The following is an 11127-nucleotide window of genomic DNA, read 5'->3' on the forward strand; positions in this document are numbered from 1 at the left end:
GAGTTCTATTCCATGTGCATATAAATCTTACATACTTGTTCAGCATTTACTGCCAATATTTATGATGGTCTGAGAATACTACAGATGTTAGTTAAGTCAATGCTTTTACATCAAAAACATCTAGAAGGTAAGACTCTGACTTTGAGCAGTGCTCCCAGCCACAAAGGTTTTCCAACTCCAACTGCACATCAAATTCATCAGGAAAGCTTTTTTAATTTCAGATCTCACCCATGAATTTCTGAATCAAGATATCAGGTGTGGGGAGTCCTTATAATTTTTGCTTTTGACCACATCAGCAGTCAGCTTAGCTCTGGCACAGGAGCTAGATCCAGGACTCACAGTCTAGAAGCTGGTGTTGTTATCAGGATCTTCCAGATGGAGCCACATTTGCCTGCCTCTGAGTCTCTCAAAGCTAACACTCCCCACAGGACCTAGGAGAGCTAAGGAAGGGAGACCCCACGTGCCAAGGAGTGGAAAAGATCTCAAAGAAGGCATTTCTTGATGCAAGACCTCAAAAGATATTGACGGTGGAATTCATTCCATCTGCTCCTTTCCATAGCATCGACCTCTTTCTAGCCATCTTTCCCCAAACTGCTCTTCTACCGGGAACCTTCCTATGGACAGTAGGGAAAAGTAGAATCTGAAAAGATCACTCAGGATTTCTCCGGAGTTCTGCCCAAGAATGTTCCAAAATTACACCTTCCGAGGTTTGCTCCAACTTGACATCTATTCAGGCTCTTCCTTGGCATCTTTGCTCCATACCCTAAACAGGTGTCGGTGAAGCTCATGCTATCAGCAATGAGGACAACCTTGAAACTAATATAAACTTCCTCTTTTCTTTCATTCTTTGTAATAAAACCCAAGAAAATGATAGAAGCCAAAAATCACCCCTTCAGAGTCTTCACAGTCTCACTCCATATCACTCTACTTGTGAACACAGATGACCTGGGTTCTGAGAATCTGAATTCTCCCCTCTTCATCTTCCACTCTGGCAACTTTGGTCTCTTTTTCTCTGCCTTGCTTCTTCATGCAGCTTTCCCTTTTAATGCAGAGCAGACCTCCACCAAAACCTAAAGGCTAACCCCTTTGCAAGGCAGAAAAGGCTTGTGAATTTAGTTTAATCAGTAGTGATTATCTAAATTCAAGGTGGCTCTCAGAACCTCTTTTTGACATTTTCTCCAGAGTCTTCCATGCCAGGAACCTAAGTTCATAAGTCTCTAAGTTCTTTATAGCTATGGTCTCATCAGCGTCTATGAGATGTTCACTGAACCCCCCTTTCCCCATGACCTGCAGCTGTACTTGTCTGCAGCCCTAAATAGTACTGACTTTTCCTTTTAACAATCTCCTCTCCACCCCACTTCCCACCCTCTACCCCTTAGCCCCACATCAGTCTGTGGTGAGTCACAGGGCAAATACAAAACAAATTGACAGTTGCCTTTCCTGCCCCAGGTCTCTCTAAGTGATAATTTTTTCCAGCTTTCTCCCTACTGCCCAGATATTTGTATTTGGAATTCCTGTCTCACAGATGTATTTGTGCAACTTTAGGCTGGACTTTGTTAAGTTCCTGTGACTTCCCACCAGGAAAGGATCTCTAAGTGTGGAAAGTTCTGCCCTGAATTCTTTGCTGTACCTCCTATTCCAGAATCCATGAATGGCTTAAAGAGAAGATTAGGCAGGGCAAATATCCAGTCATCCCACCCAACAGTATGCTCCAATATTGGCCACCAACATTAGGGGCTGTTACCACCCCTCCCTGGGACCTACTTGCCAGTTCCCTGTCAGAGAAGCCACAGTACCTCCCAAAATAATCTGTGGACATCTCCAGTTGAAATTAATAAGAAGTCCTATCACATTTTTTTTCCTAAAATTCCAAATCTATAACATCTATGGAACTCCTTTCATCCAGTTATTGAGTAATACTGTGAATGGAAAAAAAACAGTGGAAAAGAAGACCATCCCATCCTCCACCCACCCATTAAGGTTCAATGCTGTCTGTTTTGTTTGCCTGCAGCACTGGCGAGTTGGCCAGCCCTGCCTTGCTCCCTGCTCAGGCTTTTGCCCCTTCCCCAGGGTATTCCAATTTTGTTTGCCATGGGTGCTCTGACACATCTAGAGAAGAGGTCATGTTTGGATTCAGGCTCCAAATATTTGCCAGACTCAAAAATTAATGACACCTACAGGTTTCCATGCTTGCCACATGCGTGGTCTTGGGATCAAATGATTTATCCATTTGACTGGCGCTCGCTCTCTCTCTCTCTCTCTCTCTCTCTCTCTCTCTCTCTCTCTCTCTCTCTGAAATGTGGCACTCAGGTTATGTCGTATGGGTTTGGGGTCTGGGTAAAGGTGGATGCAGCTAAACTGACTCCCTGGCCCTCACTTATGACACCCAGGAGGTCCCAGTTTCTTTTGCACTAAGATAAATCCAAAGTCTCTTACGCTAAAAACATGAGATCAAGTCATATAGCAGTGTTAGAGGAAAGAAAGAACCATGAACCTAGTCACTACCCTATCATCAATTCTGAAAGTTGAGGAAGTTCTGCTCCGTAGAGTGCCAGTAGGTCAAAAGAACAAATGAATTGTTCTTTTCCATCTGAGTGTAGATATAACTGGTCTCATTCTACTGCCTTGACAAATATGGAAATCCATGCAGCAAAAATCCCATTACATTGTCCTCTAAGGCATTGCCCATAGATATCTTGCTGAATTTTGCTGCCTTAAATGTTTAGGAAAATGCTTAGAGTTCTAGTTGTTACCTATTGAGTTTATGCAATAGTAGTGAAGATCCCTTGAGAAACTAGATCCAGCTGCCATTTACCCTCATGTGCAGAACTCTGATACCGACAGAGGAGCAGCAGGTACCAGCCAGCTCTTTGCAACCCACAAGAAAGTGAAAGAGAGAGAGAGAGAGAGAGACAGAGACAGAGAGACAGAGAGACAGAGAGACAGAGAGACTGACTTAGCAATAGCAGATAGAGATGAAAACCAGAGATCTACAGAGATTAACCCAAGGCACTCAGACTCTGGGCTGAATTTCCACACTCCAGTTACCCAGAGCAGAGTTTAACATGCCATTCTTAGATCCAGAATGTGTTCCAAGTATCTTGATCTAAATCCCATGACCTCCATAATCTCCTGATGCTTAAATCCCCACTTATCCTAAGACAGAGCTTTGTATGCTGAATAGGACCTCTGTGAGCCCTGGTGGCTGGTGTGGACCTTTGACTTTGAGGGACCCCTGTCCTTCCAGTTTAGACCCTACATTTTTCCTGTCTGTACTACAGCTTGACAGGATTACACCTTGCTCTCAAGGCTCATGTTGTCAATTCAAATGCAGGTGTCTGCGTTTCTGGACCCAAAGTTATCTCCATTCAGTAATCCAGAACCAACTGTATTTGATGAAAACATTAGCTGCATCATACCTTAATCGTATCCAACCCAAGCTGCCATTTTCGGAAGCCCACTAACAAAGAATATGCAAATGAAGAAAAATATCTCCTTTGTGTTGCATGATCACTGAGTCACAGCTAGAAGTCACAGCCCCAAGACAGTGTCTTCGACTCTTAGCCAGGAAACACACACATTCAAGTTGTCCATTGTGAGATATAGTGGGAAAAACACAAACATTGGAGTCAACAAACCTATAGAAGTTCCACTCCTGGATCTAACACAATCTTACTAGGTGACTTCAGGAAAACATCTTCACCTCTCTGAGCTTGAGTTTTCTCTTTCTGTTTCAATATTTGTGCCTATGAAATCCAAAAAGTCATCAATTTACAACCTGACTTTCCCACTTAACCTAAAAGCATGATTATAACTTGGGTGTACACACACACACACACACACACACACACACACACACACACACACTGTCCATTCTGTTTCTCCAGGGAACATTAGTACAGTCTCCAAGGACTGACCACCTGCCATGTATCCAGCCCTGCACTGATGACTGGGACAAATGATTCTGTCATCAAGGAGCACATAACTCATTTGAAAAAACAAGACTAATTTGGATGAGGTTCAGAGGAAATTTCAAGGAGGGGGTGGCACTTCGCCTGGGTCTCTAGTTCAGCTGGTATTTCCCCTAGGGGAAGAGGACAGGAGAGTGCCCTGAAGGCAATGATATCCTTGGTGGGTAAAATCAAGTGCCCAAGGCAAATGAGTCTTGTCCTCACCTCCACCCACCCACCCAGCACTCCCTTACCCTACTCCTTTTCCATTAAATCAGTCATGTGCCTTTAGATCCCACCCTAAATACTCAGCATCCCGTGGCTGTCATGTGGCTACTTAGCCTTTACTATAAAATCCCTCCAACGCCTTGCTCCCCACAAAGAAGAAGAATCCTTCAAATTAAGACTTTGATCACACCTGTATATGTTTAGAACTACAGCATCTCTGCATCTCCTACAGAATACAATCCAAATTTGTGTGACTTCGCACGCTGTGTTCTACACATGTACCCCAGTTTCCCATCCACATCAAGTACCACTTGTCCTCTTAGAGCCTGCTACACAGCCCTCAGATCCTTAGAGGGGCCCTCCTCTTTTCCACCTCCCAGCCTTTACACATATGATCCCCTCTGCCTAGAACAATTTCCATTTTTCTCTATGAATTTCCACCTTCTGTGGGTCTCAGTTTTTGGAATTTGCAGGATACAGTCTCCTCCAACTTCTGCAGGCCTAATCAGGGTTCCTCAGCAGGACCTTCTCTCAAAACCTTTTCACAAGTGCTGGTGGCCCATTTCCTACCTTCCCAACTAGCTTTAAGTTTTAAAAGGTTATGCCTAGCACATATCCTCAGAAATTACCATGGTACTGAAGTAGACATAAAGAGACACAAACATTTCAAGTATTCTAGGTCTGTCCTGTTCTCTGAGAACCCTTCTGGGAACAAGGTAAGCTATCCTCACAGAGTCATACTCTAAAGATAATAAACAAGTGTATGACACATAAAGGTAATTAAAGTTGTGAGAAGAACCATAAACGAAAGAGCCAGAGGGCTGATGAAGAGCACATGGAGGAGAAGTCAGAACACCTCCTTCAGCATACTGTGGTCAGGGAAGGGCCTGAGAAACTGACACTGAGCAAGAGCCTGAAGAATGAAAACCTAAGACCAAGGATAAAGCTACCATGTGCCGAGTATCAGAAGTTTTGCATGGCTGAGCAAAGAGGGAAAACAGTACACTCCTGTTCATACTGGCAATTCCAGTGTGCCAGAGACCTATAGACAGCCACTTTGTCACTTCTAGAGTGAGTCACTCTGGTGAGATGGTTTTGTTCCCTCCAGCAGGAAGGGTGCTTGGAACAGAGGAGCTTCATACAGTATTGCCCTTTCTTGAAATGACAGAACATTTCAAAGCCCTGAAGCCCTGCCTTCCAAGCTCAAATTCCAACTCAGTGAGGTGAACCTGTTCAAATAAAAAATGTTCCATGTGCTAAAGTTAAATACCAACTAGCAAAAGAACAATAATGAGATTGGTGATGGTCCTTTTGTTGCCTGGATGGGGAAAGATTAGGATGGGGAGGACACAGGACTTCTCGTGTCTTTCCAATTATTGAATCAGGATTTGTCTCTTGAGAAGATGGGCTTCAGCGGTATCCCTGGGGTGAATAATCCTCTTTCCATGACTAAGGGCAGAGGCTTCTCTTAATGTCATGGTATCCCCAGCCATGCTCTCCTTATTCTAGGGTCAAGTTTGCTCCTGTGCATACTGGATCTGGAAAGTGCCCTGCCCTCGTTTGGCTCCACCCTTTCTCTGCTCCGGAATAATGCCCAAGATGTACTGACTGGGAGTAACCGTGGATAGCGGGAGGAGTGCTGGAGCCCAGGACTGTTTACACCTCCTTCTGCACAACCTGTTCTCTTGTTCTGCCATCAGAATCCGAGGTCCCTCCCTCCGTCCCCCACTCTGCTTGCCCTCAGAGACATCCACATTCCCAGCTTAGGCAATGCATTCTTGCTGTCCTAACACATACCACGGGAGTGGGCCAGGCAGGCTCTGGAGAGAGCCAAGCTACCCACCCAACACTTGGCTTTAGCCAAGGGCACTGAGCCAGGCTACAGAGTCAGAGCAGCTAAAGTCCCTTGATAAGCTGCATCAACTCAACTCTTAAAATTGACCATGGCACTGCTGATGGAGCTGAAGAGAGTTACATCAGACATCCCTCCAAAGCCCAGACTCATCAACTGCTCATTAAGGAAGTTCTGATGGTTAATGCTCCTCTCACTACAGAGGCAGCCACCAGATCCAAAGCAAGATTAGACTTCAGGGAAGGGAGTGTTGCTGATGGCAGGATGGACTGCGACCTAATGGGATCTTCTGGGTATGGAAAGGTCTCCAGGGCAGCTTTGGGTTCAGTTTCACCACAATTAAGTCACCACTGATTCTGGATGAGTTTTGGACCAACATCCCATGTCAGTGCCTTATACTTATTGGATTCATTCATTCAAAATGTATATTTAGCACTCTGTCATGTACTGTATCATGCTAGATATAAAGGATAATGGGATAAATATGCTATATTATCTGCCTGGAAAGAGCCCTGTGAAGGGTGATGCAAAGATTTATTTCTCTTGGGAAAACAGAGCTGAAATACGCCTATGTGAACCTTCCAAAATCAAGGCCTACCAAAAATGTCACCCTAAGCCGTACTAAGTACTTTGACCTACAGTGTTGTGTTGAGGATGCTGTGGACTTACTGCTTTTTAATTATGATAACTTATTGTAATATTAATTTTAATAACTAAGTGTGAGTGCTTACTAGTTACCAGAAATAGTTCTAAATGTGCTACATGCATTCTCTCACTTAATCATAACAACAACAATACTTCTACCTGACCTCACAGATGCAGAACTGAGGCTTAGGTTGACTTATGTACTTTATTCTTTGCAAGGACTTCCAGGGGCTCCAGCTGAGAACTGCTGACCTGCTTTAAGTTCCCCACTTCATGAGGCCGGTTCATTCAGGCTTTATGTCTTCTAGTCAGTGGCTATATTTATCTGCCAACTGGCAGATACAAGCCCACAGACCCTAAAGTTTGAGGTCACTTAGTCTTTCAACAAATATCCATTTTGAATTCCCATGTAATGAGAATATAATGATGAAAATAACACAGTTTCTACCCTCAGGAGTCCTTCAACTTAGTAGAGAAGAAATGAACAGAAATAAGATAGAAAATAGGGAGTAAATACAGAATCCAATGAGGTACAGGATGCCAGCACAGTGTCCAGACTGACAATGGCCCCTCAGTGGCCCTGCCTCAAGCTCCTGCAGCTGGGCCACTGAGTTCCAGGCATTAATATGTCTCACAACTGAAGCTGTACCCTCCTGAGACCCAGATCCCTTTGTCCAACCCCAGTCCACCAGCACCCATATCATTCACATCATGGCCAAGACCATAACAAAAATTTACTCAATGTGTAGCTCAGCAGAACTACAGATATAGAGAAAAAAGGGACAGCAAGAAAAAGTATAGGGGCCATAAAAACAACTGCTTGGTTCTCAAAAAGAGTTACCAGAAAGAACTTAACCTAGATGAACACAAATTCAGCAATAATGAACTGGGAGAAAATGTGGTTCAAATATTCCATGTAACACTAGAGCTACAAAATTCCTTTTTGGGACAGCCCCAATACCCTCAAGCCTCTCAGAGAAACATCAAAGATTATCAAGTTCCTTAACAGATGGTGCAGTGCTTCTCTTTTCTGTGGCTTTCCAGCTTTTCTGTGCTGGGTAGCATTTGTGACTCAGTACTCAGATGCTAAGCCTGCATCTCTAGGCAATGTGTATGTAGACTCTGTGCTTCCTCTGTTTATGGGGATCCTTGAATATAATGAGGTTTAAAAAAAAACAAAAAATCAACAACATCAAGATCAGCTTCAGTAAAAGTATTCCTCAGCAAGCTCTTATCATCTGAAATGCAGAGAAGAATGCACCTTGCAAGACAGCTGGAGGTCAGGCATGGTAGAGTAATTAAAGGAGAAGCTTAAGCTCCTACGGACATCAGGTTGGGGGAAAATATTATCTCTCACTAAGAGGCCTAAGCCCCAATTCTGCTTTTGTGGCTTTGCTCATGACAGTCCCCTGGAAACAAAGAACCTGGCTTTACTTCCACAAGCTATCTGAAAGACACAGCAACTGGCATGGTCACAAACACCAGTTTGGGCACAGTCACGGACAGATGGCCTCACCGGCTTCAGGTGTTAGAAGTGAGAACACACCCACTAGTATTGCATTCGAGTGCTTTTCTTATACTGTGACAGGAGTGGCCATTGTCATTGGCCTTCTTTCCATCTTCACGGTGTCCTCCAGGTATCATGCCCTAGACTCTTCCATCTTCTTCACAGATATCACGTGGCCAGTGTACCTAAGGATCTTCTGGTCATTGTCACTGTCACTCCTACTGATGGAAAGCAGAAAAACAGACAGAACTGCCTGGTGAAGAACCTGGAAGCAGCACAGACCCTCCATTCCACTTCATCATCTGCACTGACAAGACCTGGCAGCCTGACACTTAAAGGGACCCGTCTGTGGTTTGACAATCAGATCTATGTGGCTGTCACACATGAACAACAGTGAAATCAAGTCTTTACCCACATCTCTGAAATATGGACATCCTTATTCATGATAATAACACTGTGTCACTAAGCTAAATTTAAATTGGGACAGGAAAGTCCTCCCATAATCAAGAGATGGGTTGGAGATGCCTCAGAAACTGCCCATGGAAATTCTCAGGTCATTTTGGGTGATGTGATGAAAATAAGCAAATGTGACTGCAAAATAACCAGGCTGAAATCTCTTTTAACTCCATCAACAAATTTCAGCTCCCCATACATGAGGCAGATGATCTTTTACAAACACTTCATCATGGCAATGATCTTAGGGAAGCACAGTACCATCATCACCAGTGGCCTGGAGCAGCCACTGGAAAAGAACTTCCACAGTGTCTGTGGGCCAGGGGAGCATGTTCTGCATTTGAATCATCTTCTACCTTCACACAAATACCATGACCTTTCCCACCTCCAACTTCTGCTTTGCGATCTCTTGTCAACGGTTGGTCCTTCTTAAGGCCACTATGCAGGTACCAAACATGAGAGTGCTGAGATCACAGTTATTTTACTTTCTGCTGACTGTCCCTTCACAGCCAAAGATATTGCCAATAGTATAGGTAGCCAACAGTGAGGTGGTGGAAGACGTTGCAAAATGCCTCACTCTTGCTATGGAGCAAGTTAACAAATGGGACATGACTAGCATGGGACTGAGAGACATAACCCAGGAACAGCTAGATGAGTTCTTAACATCCATTCAGAAATCATCTTTGCTCAAACATGGAAGCTGATCATTAGAGGGCAGGGGGAGGAGAATGCAACTGTGCTGTGATGGAGGATGGAGATCAGTGCTTCAAAGAAGGCAGGTCTTGGGACAGAAGGCTTTGATATGGCTGAAAATGTAGGCCATTGTCTTACTTACTGACAATGTGATAACTCTGCATCCGTAGTCACAAGGTGGAGGAAGGCCACCTGATCTTTGATAATCTAAAGATTATTACTTATACTCTGCTGGAGAACACTGCTGCGTTTGTCCTTTTTTGTTCTACATCAACAGTAGACCCACCCTGCCAGTGACACTGCTAGCATCTTGTTCATCAACTTGAGTATGGACACAAATCCTTCATTTCCTTACCCAATGAGAAAGCTGAAAGTGACATTATGGACAGGCTAGTAAACCAAACAACTTGCCATGTACCCCTGTCTGTGCACAAACTTCATGCAAGCCCTGGGAGCCTTTTGTTTTTTGCATCATCACTAATTTCACAGGAAAGGTTCAGACTCAGCACTCTCATTCATCTCTGTGTTGACTGTGGAGAAAGCTATGATAAGGGTGAATGAAGTGCCAGAAGAGAAGGCTAGGATTCACAAGCTACACAGCACCTTTGTTGACAGTACAATCCAGCAAATGGCATAGCTCATCACCTGGGAAATCCGAGAGGTTTTACCTTTTCGAGAGATCTCTTCAGAAATAAAGCCATCTGGGTTTATAGCAGCTTAATTCACGATAGTTAAACTGTGGAACCAAACCTAGATATCCTTCAATAGATGAATGGATAAAGAAACAGTGGGTACTATACACAACAGAATATTACTCAACATTAAAAGAGAATAAAATTATGGCATTTGCAGGTAAATGGATGGAGTTGGAAAATATCATGCTAAGCAAAGTAAGCCAATCTCAAAAAGACAAAGGCCAAATGTTCTCTCTGATAAGTGGATGTTGATCCATAATTGGGAGGCATGAGGAAAATGGAGGAACTGTGTGTGATTGGGCAAAAGGAGGGAAGGATGAGGAGGGGGTATGGGGGCAGAAAAGATGGTGGAATGAGATGGATATCACTACCCTAGGTACATGTATGACTGCACATATGGTGCAATGCTACATTGTGTACAACTAGAGAATTAAAAAGTTGTGCTACAGTTGTATACAATGAATCAAAATGCATTCTGTTGTCATATATAACTAATTAAAATAAATAAGTTCATTAATTTATTTTTAAAAAAGCCATCTGGGTAGAGACTGTCTCATGCTTTCATGGACTCAGGAGTACAACAGCTCTAAATTTCACTGCATTCTTGGCCCAGGGATTGGTTCCAGGGTATGTCACATGCCACTCTTATTTGGATGCAAAATGATATGAAAACTTTTCACCAGAGTTTACCATAAAAGCTGTTGGGATAACATATTGCTACTGCCATCTTCTTTTTCAAATCTTCCCAACTTTGCATGGGTGATGTTCTGCATCCTCTAACACCAGCTACAAGATCTCTTGAGCAATAATGACATCATCAAAATTCCACAGATAGACAAAATCTAAACAAAAGGCACTCAGTTGATGTTTATCATTTATAGCTGAAATGACAGTTTATGTATGACTTTTATCTCTTTCCCCATTCTGTTTTAAAACACAAATTTCAAGATGCTGGTGTTTGTGTGTATATACATTTCCAGGACATTAAAGATTTGCATAACTCAGATATACTCTGGGCTTTCCCTGCTCCTTATACTCTCACTAAAGATTCATCAGACCATTCTACACTCTACTGAAGATTCAATTCCCTGCACGAGATTTTTA

This window comes from Ictidomys tridecemlineatus, chromosome 7 (genome assembly GCF_052094955.1).
Source record: "Ictidomys tridecemlineatus isolate mIctTri1 chromosome 7, mIctTri1.hap1, whole genome shotgun sequence".
Classification (NCBI taxonomy): Eukaryota; Metazoa; Chordata; class Mammalia; order Rodentia; family Sciuridae; genus Ictidomys; species Ictidomys tridecemlineatus.